Source organism: Poecilia formosa, unplaced genomic scaffold, assembly GCF_000485575.1.
Source record: "Poecilia formosa unplaced genomic scaffold, Poecilia_formosa-5.1.2 Scaffold307, whole genome shotgun sequence".
NCBI lineage: Eukaryota > Metazoa > Chordata > Actinopteri > Cyprinodontiformes > Poeciliidae > Poecilia > Poecilia formosa.
The window spans coordinates 276,775-295,539 of record NW_006800246.1 but is presented as its reverse complement, the minus strand read 5'-3'; the positions used below and the strand labels follow the sequence as shown (position 1 = coordinate 295,539).

Genomic DNA, 18,765 nt, shown 5'->3' with positions numbered 1-18,765 from the left:
TGCCCCTGGAGGTTTGAGCAATATACAAACTGTAGAGGAAAGAAAATAAGGGATGAAATAAGCATTATGTATCTGTAGGTGTATATGAAGCCATTTTTCCTTAAACAAAAAAAATGGATATTGTGGTACTGTAAATGATCTTGTTTGAAAGCAGAGTAGCTGATAACTCTGGTTGCAAAGTGTTCATCAAAACCAAAACCAAATGTCTCTATGGTGGCTGATTTTAGCAAAGAAAGCTCTGATTCATTGATCTGACACCGACTGTGTCCAGGATGTGAGGGGTCTGCAGAGATGTTGACCGCTCTTTTCTTAACCCAATACAGTATTAGTGTACACAGTACTATGTGTACACTACTGGGAGTAACCTTGAAGAAGGAGCACAGAGCAAGATAAGTCACAGCGGCGTTACTGCTGTAGGTTAGCACTCAGGCACTGACAGACTGGAAGCAGACTCCTCTTGACCTGATGAGGTTAGATGATTTGCATGTTTGCTGGAGCCTACCCAGAAAGCTGTGCTCCCTGACGCCGTCTGATGGAGAACTGGGGGAACTGAGGAGAATGGTGAAACCCAGATCCCAACAAGTGCTAGCTGTCACTGCTGTAGAACCACAGGTGGAACTGCAAACCGAACATGGCTGCTATATTTAAAGAAGGCAAAGCCGAACCTGACTGCACAACTCAAAAAGAAAATATAAGCACAGAAATACACGTACAAAACGGGTGAAGCCTCACAAACACGCTAGCTCAGGTGTGACAGATAAAGGCAAGCTAAACACGGCTACACCACACACCAACACAGACATAAGCTAAACATGGCAGCTGCGATGAGACACACACACTCACAAACAAAACTCCAGTAGTTTTGTTTGTGAGTGTGTCATAAACAAAACTACTTATCCAGCTAATAAGGAAAGCCGATGTTATGCTCTACCTCCACGTCAAGAAAAAAAAAAAAACACAACTTATCAGTTTAATGAATTTTTATGTATTGCTACACTGCAGAGTCAATAGATGCATACATTACATGTACATTTCCCTGCTGATCAGAAAAGCACAACCATCACTTCTGTCAGTCCGATCTCAGAATTCCAGTGTGTCGGTTCTCAAACCAGTGAGGAAAATAAGATGCACTGTTACATTTCACATTTGAGAGAGAAAAGTGAGATATTTTGTTTTCAACAATAAATAAAAGTTTGCTGAAGTGATGGACATCAAGCACTAACACTTTGGGATCTGTGATGCAGCACTTTATTCATATACCTCTGACCTCCTCATCACTGCTGGTCTAATAAGGGTCATAATTACCCTCTGGTTCAAGAAGTCAAAGTCCTGCTGATCTGATCTTCTGTGACTCCTGAAGCCTCAGGGGTCTGCAGGTCTTTGAAGTCTCCTCTGCAATAGAGGTTATTCAGCTCTTGTAAAAGGATTGCTCCATGTAAACTAAAAACAAATTGAAGCATCATGCTGGACCTCAAACATCATGTTTGCCACTCTTTAAACTCTCCCTCAGCCCCTTTTCTCTTTAGGACAGCTAAAATGCTCCTAACACTGATTCAGGATTGGCTGAACTCAAGAGCTGCAGTCCGTGTCCTGGAGACGTCTGTGTGTTGAGGCTCTTGGCGCTCTGCAGTCTATGCTTTGCGAATCTCCCTCAAGCTATTCAGTTGGCTTTGCTTCTCAATCCTTTCAAAGCTCTTCCTATTTCTTGTGTATTGTGTACTTTTTAACTTTTTTCTTCCACTCAACTTCCCAATAGCATGCTCGGATGCAGCAGTTCTGTGAACGGCCAGCTTCTTGAGGATTGACCATCTGATCTGCAATGGTCCTGTCAGCAGTCTTCACAATCATTTTATAGCATCACATTCTGTGCCGAACGTTCTCAGATTCTGAAAGTGAAATATTCCCGTTTCCTGTGGTATCTCGGGTTTTAGAACAAATAAAATGACTGAAATGTAGAACTATAGTAAGTTCCACTTTTTAAACTGCACCTGTGTGGGATTTATTTGGACCCTGCCAGCATGCCTAGGTGGGCCCCATGTGGGGAAAAGGAGGGCATGCCATATGGGTCCCATATGGGTTTGTCCGCGGGTTCCACAATGGCCCCACATGGGTTTGCCCATGTAGGGTCACAGCCCACATGGGTCCTACTTGGGCCCTATATGGTGGTGGCCCACATGGGTTTGTCCATTTAGTGCCCATGCTGTGGCCTTACATGGGCAAACCCATGTGGGGCCATCGTGGAACCCGCGGACAAACCCATATGGGACCCATATATCAGCCCTCCTTTCCCCCACATGGGGCCCACCTAGGCATGCTGGCAGGGGAGGTGGGATTGACTGTTATTACCTCACTGTCTGCCCGAACCTGACCCAGTAAATTCAGACCCGCTCTCAGAGGACCAAACCTGACAGACCTCCACAGCCTCACCCACAGCTTACCTCCCTCCCTTGTAAAAGGCGCGGAGCCCCGGCACTGGCTCCACGGCGGCTGCGCGTGCGGCAGCTACCCTGCACGTGCGTGCGCAGTTTCTATTTGCTCTCTTGGAGACGGTGAGCAGACCCAGTCCCGACCTGACGACTCGACCCGGTGAGTCCACCTGTCCATGTTGTCCTCCGCCCGCCGTCCTGTTTGTCTTGTCTCGTTGTGTCCGTGGAGTGAAACGCAGACTGTGGACTCTCCCGGCTGTTCGCGCGCGCTCCGGCCGCCAGACTCTCCATCACTGACCGACACAGCCGCTCGCTGCCTGCCTGGGAGGGAAACTTCTGATCCCCAATAAGCAGAAAATTCAAATGAAGGCAAAGTTGAAACAGGAGCAGCTTTTACAGGCTAATTGGTGTTTAATTGATGGTGAGTGGATTCTTCGCTGTGGCTCGATGCAGGAGGCAGAATGTAAGCTCCACAACTCTGCTGGATTAAACAGCTCAACTTTCGGAGGGTTTCCTGCAGACAGTCAATCAAGAGATTGAGCTCAAAACCTGTTGCTTCTGACGATAAAAAAAGAAACAGCCAGTTTGAATTTTAAGGATTATATTGTGCATGATCACTAAGGACTCCTTAGGTCCTGTTTTATGTGCACTAATATTATGTATCACACTGCTACCAAAGAAAAATCCTGAGAAGATGAGCGCTCTGAGCGCTCTGTTTGTGTCCCATTTGTAAATGTTTGAATTGGATGAACAAATTTAAGGTAAGATGAGAGGATCTGCTGTCCCTGTGAGGCAACTGGAGCTGGAAGTCAGAGCGTACAGTAAAACCATATCAGATGATTCAGTGTGTGTTACTTTGAGATGCAAATGTGCTGATGGAATCACACTCCCATAACACATGAACATCAGCTACTGCAGCAGCTCTATGGTGCTGTAATGTTCACTGTACATGGTGGTAAAATGATGAGGTAAACAGTTTGGTGAAACCTGGATCATACTTAACAATCAACGGATATCAACTGCTGTGGATGAATTCTGCTTTTTCCACAAATATTTGCTATGCCAAATATTCTAAAGATAATTTTGTCATTCTCCCTGCTCTGTTTTGTGTTGGTGGCTGTTTTCACCCAGAAAAAAATAATAAAAAAATTACTCGGAACATGACTTCATCACTTCGGCTTATGCTCATTGTCCGAGCTTGAGTGAGAAGATCAGATGTAAGAAAACAGACACGGCTGAAACCATCGGCTGTTTTTTGACTGCCAGCATGTGGATGGCGGTTCTTTTCCAATAATGCTCATTTCATTTCGTCTGATTTTGATCACAGTTTTCAGGAAGGGCTCTGTGACACTCGGTGTGCCCCCTTATTTGTTGGGTTTTATTTAGAAATGGAAAATTAATTTCAACATTTATATGTTTTTCTGTGAGTATTTTTATATCTTTAATATACACATTTAAACAGTAATTCAGGAATGACAACAGTTGAGTCATTTATAGTGAGATAAACTGCAACCTCAGTTCATGATGAGAACGCAGGAAAAAAACCAGGCACTACTTTGATTTTCTGTGGCACCATGTTTATGTATTTATGCAACTTTTCTTGTTTTAGGTACATTAAGGTTTCTACAATTATTCCTATTTATAAATACCAGCATAATGTGAGATAATTTTCTTAGAGATTTAAAAATCATTAATCAAATTAAGATGCGTTCCCTGCAATTCCTTAGTATTTGGTAGAATTGTTCTTTAAGCTAACTGAGTTGGCCCAATTATTTTTGGGTTTCCTTCCACAAGTCTCTCTATCTCTCTCCCTCTCTCTCTCTTTCAGGAGGAGACAGCAGAGGCTGTCTCCTCAGCCTTCTGCTCTCTTCCCTCACACCTGCAACCTGTTTCTAATCAGCCATCTGTTCCCTGTTCAGTAATCAGCCTCCCCAGTATAAATATTCTCGGTCACTCCTTGCTGGTTCCTTCTGTTTTTTTCTCTGTTACTTTCCCATTGATTGACTTTTGTTCTTTTACCCTGAAGTCCTGTTTTTTTCTGCTCTGGGTCCCTGTGTTCCTGTGATTAAATTTTTTTTGTTGTTAAAAAAATCAGGGTGATGATGAAGTTTTTTATTTCAGTGTTGTTGGTGGGTCCACCATCAACAATGACATCATGTCAGAAAGTGTATTACTGTGGCAGTTTGAGTTTGGCTTGGTAAATACAGCTCTAGAGTAAAACTGCTTTGAGTGGTCAGTATGACTAAAAACTCGCTATATAATTTCAGTCCATTTATTATGAATCTTGTCATGCAAATGCCTTTATCTTTGACTTAAAAACAGAACCTGACCACTGCATCTTCAGGAAGAAATGTGGGGTAAAATATGTATGGTTTAACTCTGTCTCTGTATTCATCCTGGGTGGCTTAACAATATTATAAAATCCATAGCATCTCACCCTATAAGATGGTTATTTTCAACATTCAAGTTGATTAAAAACTTGAATGTTTTCAGGTTGCCAGAAAAAGGGTATTAATTCTTGAGCTGTTAATAAAAATGCAAACTAACTTTCATACAGAAGCATAAGTTACAGGCTAACACACACTCAGATTCAGGGCTTCATTTTCCAACAATGTCTTCTTTTAGCTCATTCCAGCTCCAGTTAAGGACCATCAGTATCAAAGTGTAGTTTGCAAGTTTAGCAGGAAACTTTTGTCAGTGATTTTGTGTGCATGCGTGTGTGTGTGTGTGTGTGTGTGTGTGTGTGTGTGCGTGTGCGTGTGTGTGTGTGTACTAGTCTTACACATGTCTTCCCAAGGGCCAAAGTGTGTTTACATGGTCACATTGAGTAGATATAACTGCCTGAGGGAGACACAAAGCAAATCCCCATGAGGTGGTGTGTGAGTATGTGTGTGTGTATGCAGGACGGGGTGTTGTTTGCAGATGTGTGAGTGTCTTGGCTTGAGAAATGAACAGGTGTTATCTTACAAGAAATTCAACAGAAATGCAGCTCTGCACTTTTGATCAGGTTCCTTTATTTTATTATTTCTTTTTTTTTGTACTTGCAAGCTATTTCATGAACATTTTATGTTTAAAATTGTACATCAAAAGGTTGGTCAAAGGGTTTGACAATTTTGATCAAAGTTAACAAGTCAGGGCAGAATATAACAGCCAAACAGCTCTCATTATTTTTCATGTTATGAATGCCTGGCTGTCCTTTCACACATTGAATAAACACAAGAGTTATTAACAATTATTAACAAAAATACTTAAACTTTCATCTTAAATGGTTTTTTAAATATTTTTCCAGGCACATACTGCTGTTGCTTGCTTGTGCTATTAAACTGCTGTAAATATCAAACATAACTTAAAAAATGTACTTCCCAATTTGGCGCCTTGAAATTGGGCCTCTGTCCCTTTAAGAAGCCTTCAGAAGGTCATCACAACATGGCTAATCCATTATTCTGTTTACAAGCATTCTAAGGAGCTTTGGACTCCTTTAACAAAAAAAAACCAACAAACAAAAAAAAAACTGTTTGAGACCAATTATGTTCTCATTTTCTTTGTGAAATCCATGAGCAGAACTTTTTTCTGCACTTAAAAAAAGTAAAGTAACTTTTATTTAAGGTAAACATTTAAAGGGATATCTTTTTCTTTAGAGTAACATTTTACACTGGTAACTTTACTTTTACTTGAATACATTATTTTGCAACTTTTTCCACCTCTGCCCTAAGTGTTCAGATAATTATTACCCAAATTAATTGAAAAGTACAGCTAGCCACTGTTGTAAGGCAAACTGCAGACTTTACCATGACATTAATGTCCTTACTGAGTCAATGCTGTGAGATTGAAGTGTAAATGTGTGGTATTCATGCTGTGTGTTTGTAACAATGTATGTGTTTATTAGCTACAGCAAAAGTTGAAATGAAGACCTGTGCCAAGCAGAAATTAGAGGAGCATTAAGCAGTGAAATCACTAAAAACCATCACTAAATAACAAAGGCATTAGAGCAACTGGAAACCTTTTAGATAATTGCTATCTTGTGCCTAATAGTGTTTCTAACAACAAACCATGACAGACTCGAAAATAAAAATCACCTTAAATGCAAATTAGGGAAGCAAAAGTTAATTTAATGACTAAAACCACTGAACAATAACAGTCATGTCACAGGTTCTGGGTATCTCCAAAGCACTTTAATACATGTTCTTTTTGTTTTTAATTTGCAAACCACATTAACTAGTAACAGAACAGTTCAAATAACAGACACATTAGAAACAAATGGAAGCACAAATTACACTACAGTGACCTAAATGCCAACCAGTGAGAACCAAAACACAATCATCTGTGGATCATAACACATCAGTCTTCAAAAGCTTCAGGAATGAGTGATGCTTGGGGTCATGTACCACATTTCCACTGCCCCATCTCCTTTCAGGCACACAGATTATTTTTGGCCATATTTGTTATGGAAAATAAACACTGTAGCATAAATAGTAGTTGAATCCTACATTGGCAGCTCAAGATAATCAAAGCTACAAACGTTTCTTAAAAGTAGTCAGGGAGTCTGGCCTATGGACAAAAACTGGGATCTGGTTTCATAGGAGAGGAGTTTGATAACTGGAAGTTCTTCTCACGCTACATGACACAATATTACTGTCAAAACTACCCAATCATTCCAAAGCTACTGATCTGATTGACTGGCTGGCAAATGAAAAGGAGACTACTCTGTAAGTGACATGCAGTAGATGCAATGACACATTTTCTTTTGACAGAATTTACTGTACTCCAATATTACATCAAGCGTAAATGGTAAACAAAACATGTATACTCAATATTAATGTAAAGCTGATGACCGACTGAATTAGCTGCTACATTGGCTCTTCAATCTTCTCTGTACAGTGCCTTTTTTTTCAATGTGCATTTCTTTCTATAGTCTTCATTCTTTATTCTAATATACTGTATAATCAGAATTTTATACTTGCATGCGTCTTTTGACTGTCATACAAGTAAATGTTGCAACACTTATTGCCGCTAGCATAACACAGCGCTATGCTAGGTATCAAAGGTTTGGGTATTTATTGTTTTCATCTTGTGTTTTTTGTCTGCAAAGCTTAAAACTATTGCATGATTTAGATCTTTTAGACCTGAAAGAACCCCAGAATGATGTGATGCGTCACAGTCATTCCAACATTTGAAAAAGATGCAACTGAAAGTGACGGTGATGGCGACTGCCCAGATAGAGAGTACTGCATCCTGGCAAAAAAGTAAAAGCCCTGAGGAAAGTGGAACCCCAAATGTCATAAAAAAACATAGATACTAATACTCCACAGTGCAGTAAAATAAAATGCGCAAATGAAAATGATACAATAAAAAACACACGGCCCCCCTCCCCCCTCAAAATAGAGACAGAGTTCTTAAAACATCACAGCGACCAGCAGCCACATCCAGTGGATCAGAATTTGTGACCTATGACCTGACAGCAGCAGACTGATGAAAGAAGATAAACCTGACCCTGTTGAATTGTTTGTGTTGATGTATTCTGCTCATCTCTGGCTCTGGGTCTTTGATCATATGACCAATACTTGCTACAGAGACACAAGTATTGGTCATATGATCCTGATGTCTATAATGAAGCCATCTTGAGAAGAAGCCACTTCAGGGAGGTAATGGCTTCAATTTATCCGGTGAATAACTTAAACGCGACAGAGGATCCTATCTACAAAGTGCAGCCCATCATCAGTGCACTGAATGATTTTGATAAGATGCTGCCATACACACAACTGGTTTCAGATAATGAAAGCATGATAGCCTATTACGGCAAACAAGTCTGCAAACATCTATTAGGGGCAAACCAATCTAGTTTGGGTTTGAGGAATGCAGCCAAGCTTCACCCTCATGGTAAATGTTTCACATAGAGGCAGAGTCCTTACAAATCCTCCTGAAACTGACTAACTACGAAGTGTTGCATTTGGTGGGACAGGAAGAAGTTCCTCCAGCATGTGTATTTGTGCATTATAACCTTTTTACCTCACTGATGAAAATTACCAAATGAGTCACTTGACACACTGAGACAGTGCTGTTGTATCTAAAACAGTTCTTTAAAAAAAGGTTTAATGACACTAGTGGCCTTTATTCAACAGTAAACAGACAGGAAGTAAGGCAGAGAGAGAGGAAAGACAGAGTGCAAGTAGTGTGTGGCTGGGAATTGAGCAACTGCACTGAGGACTGTAGTCTCTATGAAAAACCAAAGAGGCACCTCATGTTGACGGATGCAGAGGCTGGTGAGGCCGTCTCCCCTACGCCACGGAACCACCTCCACAGTAATTATGCACCCATATAGATAAAGATTTACACTGAGGCATGAAGGACATTATAACATTATGTATACCTAAAAAGAAGTCAGTTTTACTTGATACTGCCCCTTTAATGTTTTACGTAGTAGCCTACACCATCAATACGTTTCTCTTTCCATGTCTAACTCAACTCATATGTTTGAGATACCTAAAATTAAAGTATATTTTCTCTCTAAACAAGTTCTCCTCAATGTTAGTTTTTCTTTGAAGGAGCTTCTGGAACATTTGGTGATATTGTGTCTGTAGCTGTCAATATCTTTATTAATCAGTTTCCACCACTTTTATTTGTTTGGGAACGTTTTGTTTTTGTCTCCTGCTGAGACAGACTAATGACTGCATTTTGCAATCATCAGGCAAACTAATGGCATGTCTTTTTCATGTCTTTCATTCAAACTGGTAAACAAGCCATGCAGGAACAAATTCAATGCTTGTCAAATTGAGGCAAGGTACACCAGAGGCCTGAAGCACTGCCATGCACTGTAGGCTTTGAATTTAGTTTTTCAGGTACGTCTTCCTCTATACATTTATGTGATGGTGATGTATTCCTTTACATGAGAGGAATCAATACCTCTCATGTAAAGGTATTGTCCTTCAGGCTGCAGTCATGAAGGACATGACTGCAGCCTGGCTAATTGTGGTCTTGAAGGCCTATGGCAACTGATTATGGCTATGTTGTGCCTAAACCTAAAGATGGACTAAACTACAGGAGGCTGGTGGAAGAACTATGTATACCACAATGCACTGCATTGACCCACTTTGGTTTCAGCAGCAGGAAGAAGAGGAGCTTCAGAAAGAAAACTCTGTGATCTCATGGGAATCAGACTAGTCTGGGACTAGAAGCAATATGCCCCATTCATGGTGTAGTTGTTAGGAGAAGACATGGTGTGATCTCCTGAAACCCCCACCTGACCGTTTCTTCACTGGAAATTTAGTTAAATTCACACGTCTGTCCTGATTATTCTGCTAGAACTCTGGGAGCAACAGGCCATGTCGGAGGGCGAAGGTCAGCCCAGAATTCAGCAAACATTTAACAAGCAAATCCTCTCTGCATGCACATCAAAGAATGCTTTTGAAAATGTAAAATAACACATTTTAGAGCTGCTATCATTATACTGTAATACCACAAAACCATGATATTTTTTCCAGAAGTTATTGTACCGTCATAATTTCATGCCAGCCCATACCTACTGCTAACTGAACAGCTGCTGTTGCTTCCAGGACTGCAGTTCAGCCCTGGATCTGAGAAGAAGATTCCGGGTTCAGCTCGGACTCTTTTATCAGAATTTCCCTGATTCTCGGGGTTAACTCAAGTAGAGGTTTGTGTCCGGACAGAGATAAATTTTAGTCTTAAGACTAAAATCAGGGAAAGTTTTCTAAAATTTTAGTATTTTTCAATGGTCCATTTCACTGTTTTGTTGTGATCTACAGGATATTTAATCCTCCAAACTGCTTGTGTACAAACAGACCACAGGCTCCTGTTCTGGACTATGTCTTCATCTATTGTTATTTTCAAACCTAAACCTTATCAGGGAGACATTAATGAACAATAACTCATGCTGAACTCTGTTATTTTCCTGATGATCAGGTGGTTCCCCGTCTTGGTCATTTTGGTCTACGTTCCTAGTTTTTTATATTTTTTTAATTATTATTATTATAATTGCCAAAGCAAATACCTATAGACATTCACAGCCAAACCAGACCGATTATTGCACAACAGCTGTCAGTGGGCTGGGATCAATATGGTGCCTCATACATCTGACTGAGTCCCTGTTATTTTTAGACAGATTGCTTGGTCCATAAAGCCACAGGGATCAAATATCGATTGAACCGAACTCCAGAGAGAAAATTGATACAACTCAGGGTATTTATTTTGTGATAGCTTTTCTTTGCCATCATGACAGCTCTTTTCATTAGATAACCTTTAGAGGAGTATGATGTCTCCCTCCTTAACCCTGAGGAGTGACAGGTCCAGAAGCTGGACAGATGAACTGCCTGACCATGTGAAGGTTGGTGTGATCGATACACAATATTTCTATTTCTACATACTCTGTCACTTTACAGCACATTGCACCCCTTAAATGTTTGACATTTTGAACTGTCTAAACCACAAACTTTAATGTATTTCTTTAGGATTTTATATAACAGACTAACAAAGTAGTGTGAAAGGACAATATGTCAGTATTTGGACTGTTGAAGGTAAAAGAAAAATTAGCTACAGAGAAGTACATTTTCACTAAAAATCTCAATTGTTTCACATATTTACAAGGAAAAGCTTGAATTGTTGAAAAGTCAAAAATTTGCAAGAAAAAAACATCACAATACTCCATGATTGAAGGAATACATTTACAATATTAAAGCTAGGATAACATCTGGCATTGAAAAGTCATGTCTGTAAGAAAACTACTCAGATGTTTATGGAGATTATTGATTCAGACATTTGTGACTAAAGATTGAGGTCGTACATAATATCTGTCGTACTTCCGTCCCTTTTTGTCACAACGTTTAACTTTTATAAGCTCAGTTAATTTAAGTGGAGCTGCCAAAGCTCCACTGTGCACATTATTCCATGTTAAAGGTATATTTGCTGTGAAAATATGCAGTCATAAGTGTTTTTAGGGGAGGTCTTAAATATTCCTGGATTTCAGCTGTTGACAGACAGTTGTGGTCTCCATTGGATCTGGGTCTGTACATCCCATAGTTTTGTTTTTAGAAAGACTGATAATAATTGTGCCAATATGCTTATGTCGTTTCACAGCAGAGTTTTGTTTCTGAGTTAAGCAGCTTACTGCTAAAACTGTTGTTAATTGGATGCACATCTGTTTGGATTGTGAATTCCACCTTTTGGTTTGGTGGATTTTCTCAATCCGTTACAATTGACAACAAGTTGGTGGTTTGAGTGACGTTACTGGATGGCATGAAGCTTCTCCACAGAAGCACCTCGACACCTTTAACCTCATTATTGTTACAGAGGAAAGGAGAACCTGAGGAGACTTTAGAAGCAACATTATTACAGACAGTGATCAGTGCTAAAGTAAATCCTTTGATATGACTGGCCTGGTCTTTTTCATATGGTGACCCATTAAAATTAAAATGCGATAATATAATGTCTGATGCAAGAAATAACCTGAAGACTGCATGTCTTTTCACATTGTTTTTCTCCCTCAATGCAGATTGTCAGGATCCCAGAATAGCCAGCTGTGTCAGCTCAGCCATTGTGGAAATATGAAGCCTTGGGGAAATATGTAAAATATGGTCTGGGCTTTGTGTTGGGGGTATATCAGGGATCTGAATATTTTACGCATGAATTAGTCAGCTATAAAAATTATGTTAATAAAGTCAAAAGAAAAAAAAACATATCTTCTCTTCAGTCATTCTGTCGTATAAAGAATCTTTTATGACGTCTGTATGATATTTATATAGCAAACCAGAGCTGTGAATGTTTACCTGTAACATTTCCACCATGCCTGAGCGGAGCTGCACGCTCTCAGCAGACAGATCCAGTCTGCCAGATAACGGCGGCTCTCTGCTCGGTGGGTTGGTGTTTTATGTAAGACGCTGGGTCACATGTCAATGATCAAAACAAGCTTTTAACTCCTGTGCTCTGCTACCAGGTTATTACAATTAACTAAAACTAATACAATAACAAAAACTGAAACTGGGAAAACATTTTTGTTAACTGAAATAAGTAAAAATAGTAATTGATGGAAGAAAACTAACTAACTGTTAGGATCCCGGATTGTTTGGTTGGATATTAGGTTTTGTTTATTTCTGTTTCCTGCTTTCTCTCCTCCTTTTTTTAGATCAGTCATGTTTTTGTTTTACTTTAGTTTGGTCCTTTCTAAGTGATTCTAGTTTATTATGTTTATTTCTTGTTTCTAGTCATTTCTTGCTCTCCAGTTCAATTTGGTCTTTCAGTTCTGTGTTTGCATTCTTTTGGTTTCATTGAATGCAAAAGAAGGATTTTGAAGGTTGTTCAAAAATAATTTAATGCATTTATTTGAAAATGATATCTTCTGTTGAGTATTCATTACCAATTCATGCATACAATCACAGTACAATACTTTGACTTTTTTTAATTCTGCACCTACAAGTATGGAAAAATTAAAACTACAACTGTAACTAATGAAACTAAACAATATTTAACTAATAATAACTAATAGAAAATAGCAAGCACACTACAAAAACAAATTAAAACTAACCGAATTAGACAAGCAAAATCTAATAAGATAAAATTAAACAAAATGAACTATTATTACCCTTATCTGTTACATATTATTATATCTTCACTTTAACTTCAATAATTATGTCTATATAAAACATAAAACACATAATTTATTAATTATTTCTCAAAAACAAAAAACTATATACTCCATTAGCAGATTGAGGTTCAGAGCTTTGTTTTGTTTTTACCAACATGTTTCTTCAGACTGTAGGTCATGAGGAGCATCGCAGCCGAGAGTCTGATTCAGAATCTGACTCAGATAAACATATAAGAGGAGGGGACAGGGGGGGCTTCCAACCTGAAACACTTAGAGCTCATCACCACAGATAAATCATCAAAATACCAGAGGACACATGCAATATGCAAAACTTAACTCACAGTGTCTCAGTTGCACGCTGCGATCTCATGAATTAGAGAACCGTTGGGTTCTGGCCGTGTTTCACCCCCCGATCTCTGATAGAGCCGGTGGCTGTCAGTGAGGCTGGTGAAGGGCTCCTCATGCCTCTCTCTGATGATCAGCGGGGTGTGGGAGGATTGTTCTAGTTACTCATCAGCTCATTTCCACTCCATTAGGTAAGGCAGAGAGCCTGCGAGTGAAACAGTGGAGCTCAAAGTGTTACGACGGAGCCAGTCTGAGACCAGGCAGGACGGCGTAAATAAATGCTGTGTCACAGCGTTTGCCTTGCCGTTCCACTGAGGCCCTCTGGGATTATTACCCAGATCACTCTACTGTAAACATTACACATGTAAATATGGAGATTTTTATCAGAAAAGTGTCTGTATTCTCTAGCCTCTCTACTAGTTATACCTTCCTAGTACCGCTTCACCTTGTATCTTTGACCTGATGAGCTCCATGCCTTGTTATTATATTTGTCAGCTATTTATTTCATTGGCTATAGCCTATTGTGGGTCAATCATGCTGAAACACTCAATGTAACATTATATTCCCTCCACCATGCTTGCCTGTGGTTGAATACCTTTATTCCAAATGAAGGTTATCCCACTAAACGAGCTCATTTCTGTTTCATCTGACTATGGAGCAGAAGACCAGAAGTCGCCTTCGCTTGGTGAGATTTTTGCAAGGCGGCCTTTTGTTTGCTTCCGTTTGAGTCTGCATGCATGGAGTCCAGCAGGATTCTGTCTGTCTGGAGATGTGGCGTCCAGCATGGAGGGCCTTGGTGTTGACCCTTTTACCTCTCTTACTGCTTAACTCAATTCAAAAATACTTGTTTTATCCAAAAAAGGGAAATTAAATGTTGTATCTCATATAATCCAAATATTTTGAATAGAATAGAATAGGATAACGGTGCTGACTTGATGAAAACAACGTTGCCAGTTCAGCAGGATCATTTGGGTTCTTCAGAACAGCAAGACTATTAGAGACCGTGGTCTAGTTCAATCCACTGGGCTCGTGCCGGTTTGGGTCCAGGTTGTCTGTCTCTCTATGGCAGGTGCTGCTCCACCAGCTGCAGCTCATTAAAGTCATGCCATTTAAATGTCTTATACTTCATTTTATACATCCATGTGTGTTTTGTTTCTCCATGCTGGTTGTTCTGTGAAGATGGCCGTAGTGTTTGGGCTGTTGCTCTCACTCTGTGTTGTGTGTTCTGGTCCATACAATGAGCCTTTTGAAGTCACTTCTCTGGCTCTGTGGCCTGGTTATGGCCGTGTTGTCTGAGTTTTAATGTTCATGTGTGTCGTCCTAATCAGCCAATAGCAAAATACTTTTTAAACCTTGTAGACACTTCTAATCTTGTGTCTGATCCCGCACAGGAAAGCAAACACACACATGATATTTGATTTCAAAGGTTTGCGATGCAACATTTTCTGATCATATTCCTGTTTTATTTGTGGCAACTCTCACCTGTAATGTAGTTAAAATCTGCACTGTTGCCTCACGCTGTCGCAAGATGTAACTGTTATTAAAAACAAGGTTGTTGTTTTTTCTACATATTTTCTTAAAATTATCTCTATGTTGTCACAGTATAAGACACATAATCTGTGAAAAATGTACTAGTTGCTCTGCCTTCTCTCAGTATTCTTGGTACTAACTGCAGAAGTACACACAGAAACAATAAATCAGAGCTGAGAGGAGGGCCTTATCGCTGTCAATCACTCTCATGTACATGCTGCTCACATGCCACCCCCCTGCTCTCTGCTGCGCTGCAGCTGGTTCACCCCATCAGAGCATGCTAGTTAGCATGGCCACAGATGATAGCAGTTTTCCTAACGGTAAGCTGTAATTTCTTATCTGCCTTTAGCACATTGAGCAGCGCCTACCTGAGGTTGATTGACCCCTCCTGCTGCCTCTGATTGATTGTTTTTGAATGGCAGCATTGAATTTCTTCAGACAGCAGTTGCTTTTGGAGGAAGTGCAGAAGCTGGATCTATTTTTCACAGATGATCTCTCTCATGCCATCCTGTCACAACATGCCGACAGTATTAGCAAATATGGAATTTTTTTATTTTATTTTATAAAAGTTACTGACTGCAGCTTTAACTTCCACTGCTGCTCAGGTCTGAGCTGCTTTCAGTCAGACACACCTGTGTCTCTGAGAGCATGAAGAATGATGCAGAGGATTTTTCATTCCACCTGCCAGTCACTTCCAGACACCGTGGCTCCACTAAAACACAGGAAGTCTGGGACTAAATGCTGGTTGAATGAAACTCGGTCTGTCACACACTGGTGCTGCACAGCTGAGAGAAAGTGGAAAGGAACAAACAGCAGGTTTCACTTTAAATTTTTAGGGACTGCTGGTGTCATCAGAAAACTTTGAACCTGCTGAAAGCAATTGTTTCTCTGAAAAGATTCTGTCTGTCTTAAGCCTTGTGTTTTGTGTGTTTTGCTTTCATAATGTCCCACAGACTGTCAGTGTGGAGTCCTCCCCTACGGTGTGTGAAGATTTTCTTCATCTCTTTATTGATGCAACTCCCTCTGTCAGACTTCAGTCCTTTCAGCTCATGATTCTTCAGTCTCATAACCAGATATTGCTGTTTTTGCAAGCTTGAGGCCAATGTCTAATTGATTTTTTTATTTCATAATCTGTGAGAAAAACCAGCTAAGAGTCTATCTGGAAAAAGCGTAACATTCTTGAGGTTTTCCAGTCTGGTTTTAAAACCTTCCAGGACTAAATCAGCTCTTTTAAGAGTCTTTACTGCTATTTTTTTAGCAGTTGACTCCAGCTGTGTCAGTCTGTTATTCTTGTGCTTTTAGTTTTAGCTGCTACGTTTGACACGGTGCACCATGAGCTTTCATTTCCCCTCATCCTAGCACAAAACTTTTTGTCGAAAAGCGTTGGCCTATTTTCATTAAGCTAATTTATTTTCGGAATTTCAGTTTGCACACTTTTATGGAAACACATCCACTTTGAATCAGCAGCTAAAACACAAAAAGTCTGGGACTAAATGCTGGTTGAATGACAACTCAGTCTGATACACACTGGTGCTGCATAGCTGAGAGAAAGTGGAAAGGAACAAACAGCAGGTCTGTTTGTTCTTTATGTCTTCAGATTTCACTAAGCTCTGCTGTTTCACATCATTTTCCTCATTTCATCTCACTGGCTGTATGAACATTTTAGGGTCAGTTTTAAAATGATTTTATTTACTTTTAAATCCACCAGTGGCCTCGCCTCACCCTTCCTCAGCCTTATAGGTATTGAATAGGGGTGTAACAGTTTATTGATACAAGACTATGTCTATTAACTTATATTATTAATCCTTTCAACTGTATATGATGGAGTTGTTGTTAGGCTCATAGAGCAGAGGACATGATGTGGGTTAACCAGGGCAGTCAGTCCTCTGGTTGGAGCCCCTCACAGCTCCTCCCATCTTCTGTTCTGTTGAATCTGTAAAAACATGTCTAAGGGTTTGTGCCTCGAGTGCAAAACTGTTTTTGTGACAAGCGAGGCCGTAATGTCACCCTGAGGGCCTGTGTGAGCTGGTGACATGGTGGAACTCGGTGTCGTATTAGATGGGAACAGCATTAATCATCCTGCTGTCCCTCTGTGTTACCAGGACATTGATTCTCATTTGTCTTGCTGTTATGGCAACCAGCAGGAAATAAAAACAGGACAAAAAAACAAAAAAATCACAATTATTCATTTGCGACCTGCAGTGATCAGTGACCTGGGTTTGTAGGACTTTGTAAAGTTTGATCTTATTTAATTGATTTGATTTGATTTAATTTCTGGTTTAGTTCATACATAGTTAGAATTCTCCATTTATTCATTCATACATGGACTAACTCTGCTGTAGCTGGTGATAAAACTATTTATCCCTGATCAGAGTCAGATTGGACAAAATCAAGGCTATTGACAAGAAAATCAGATCCAGAGTTTTCCTCCCTCTTGTGTTCAGCGTTTTTCTTGGATTGATCCTCTTACTGTAGCTTCACCTGTTGTACGATTCTCACAAATCTAGAGGCAAGAACTCTGGGTTAGCTTACTGACCTGATAGCCGCCTTCGGAGCATTGTCAATTTTACTCCAAATTGGTGCACCATTCAATGCAAATGTAGATGGTGGTCAGATTCATTTTTGTTGCAGAACTCTTTAGGAGGATCCAGACGGAGCGTTCAGATGGTTGTCAGAACCCTTGGCAAAGATCGTTTCCAGTTCTGTGATAATACTGCATGTTAAACCAAAGAATTAAAGATTTTTACATACAGTAGCTGTGTTGCAGGCCTGTCTGCCTCTTCCATAGAGCTGCATGCTTTACATTGAAAAGGTGATCTTGTTGGTCTCTCAGCTGTGTGTACAAGTGTGGACTTTATCAATTTTGTTGTAAAACAGGAACCCTGACAATCATATTTTATGTGTAGAATGACCACACATGTCAGACATTCAGATATTGACAGAAAAGAAGTGAATAGATGGAGAGATACCTGACAGGATTGCAAAACTTTTGGGAACCACCAAAAAAAGTATTTCCTGTTTGCCTCAGCTCACCGATTCATTTAGAAAGTGGATCAGACTGCTGGCTCAAGGCTCCGACACGACGCCACAGGAGGGCAGATAACTAAGTAGGAAGATCTTTCTGATGAGTGGCTGTTTGATTTCTCAGTCTTGTTTCTGTCGTGTGGGTCTGAAACCCCCTGAGGTCATTAGTGTTTGATTTTTGCATTGCATGCTGACTGCTTTCACCAGATCCTTCAGGGCAGCCTTCTTCAAACATTTACACATCCACATTTAATCAGCACTATTTAAAAGTCGGCACTATTTTTAATTTATGTTGAAATGGGGCAAATTTTGTGTGAAAATCTGGTCAATAATGGATGAAATGCTGCAGATCTGTAACCACGCTGCATCTGCGATAAACAACAGCCTGTCCAAAGTGATGGACAGTGACAGTCACATTCAGTGAGCGAAAAAGTGCAAATATGCCATCTGTGTTGATATGACGAGCGTGGAAACTGAGCTTCTGCTCGTATTTATTACTTCTTGTCCTTGAATTTGTCCGCTCATTGGATCTTTTGGACTCCCTCCTCCCACCCGCCATGTGAACCACGTCTCCCTCAGGTTCAGGCGGACGCTTTGGTTCCCAACACACACAAAACCTTCAGGATTCTTCAGCCACTCTGATCGTCTGTGTTTTCCATCATGGTGAGGAGCTGCAGCCTCTTGGCCGACGGCATGAGGAAGCGACGACGTGACGTTAAAGCGATGGCGGTCACCAGAACACACCCACAGAACGCTCCGTTTCAGCATCAAGTGAACCACGATGCGGTTTAATCCAAAACAGATTAAAAGCTCCACTATCAGGCTGTCCCAGTTCCACACTCACACAGC

General features: G+C 40.3%; 1 protein-coding gene across 2 annotated transcripts in view; it reads left to right on the top strand.

Annotated features, from left to right (window-relative positions):
• The first annotated feature begins 2,340 nt into the window (after positions 1 to 2,340).
• npy8ar (neuropeptide Y receptor Y8a) overlaps positions 2,341 to 18,765 on the top strand; it is a 32,480-nt gene continuing 16,055 nt past the window's right edge. For both annotated transcript variants that reach the window (XM_016661008.1, XM_016661007.1), the window contains exon 1: positions 2,341 to 2,586. The gene's annotated coding sequence lies outside the window, so the exon portion shown is untranslated. The remainder of the gene's footprint in view (positions 2,587 to 18,765) is intronic.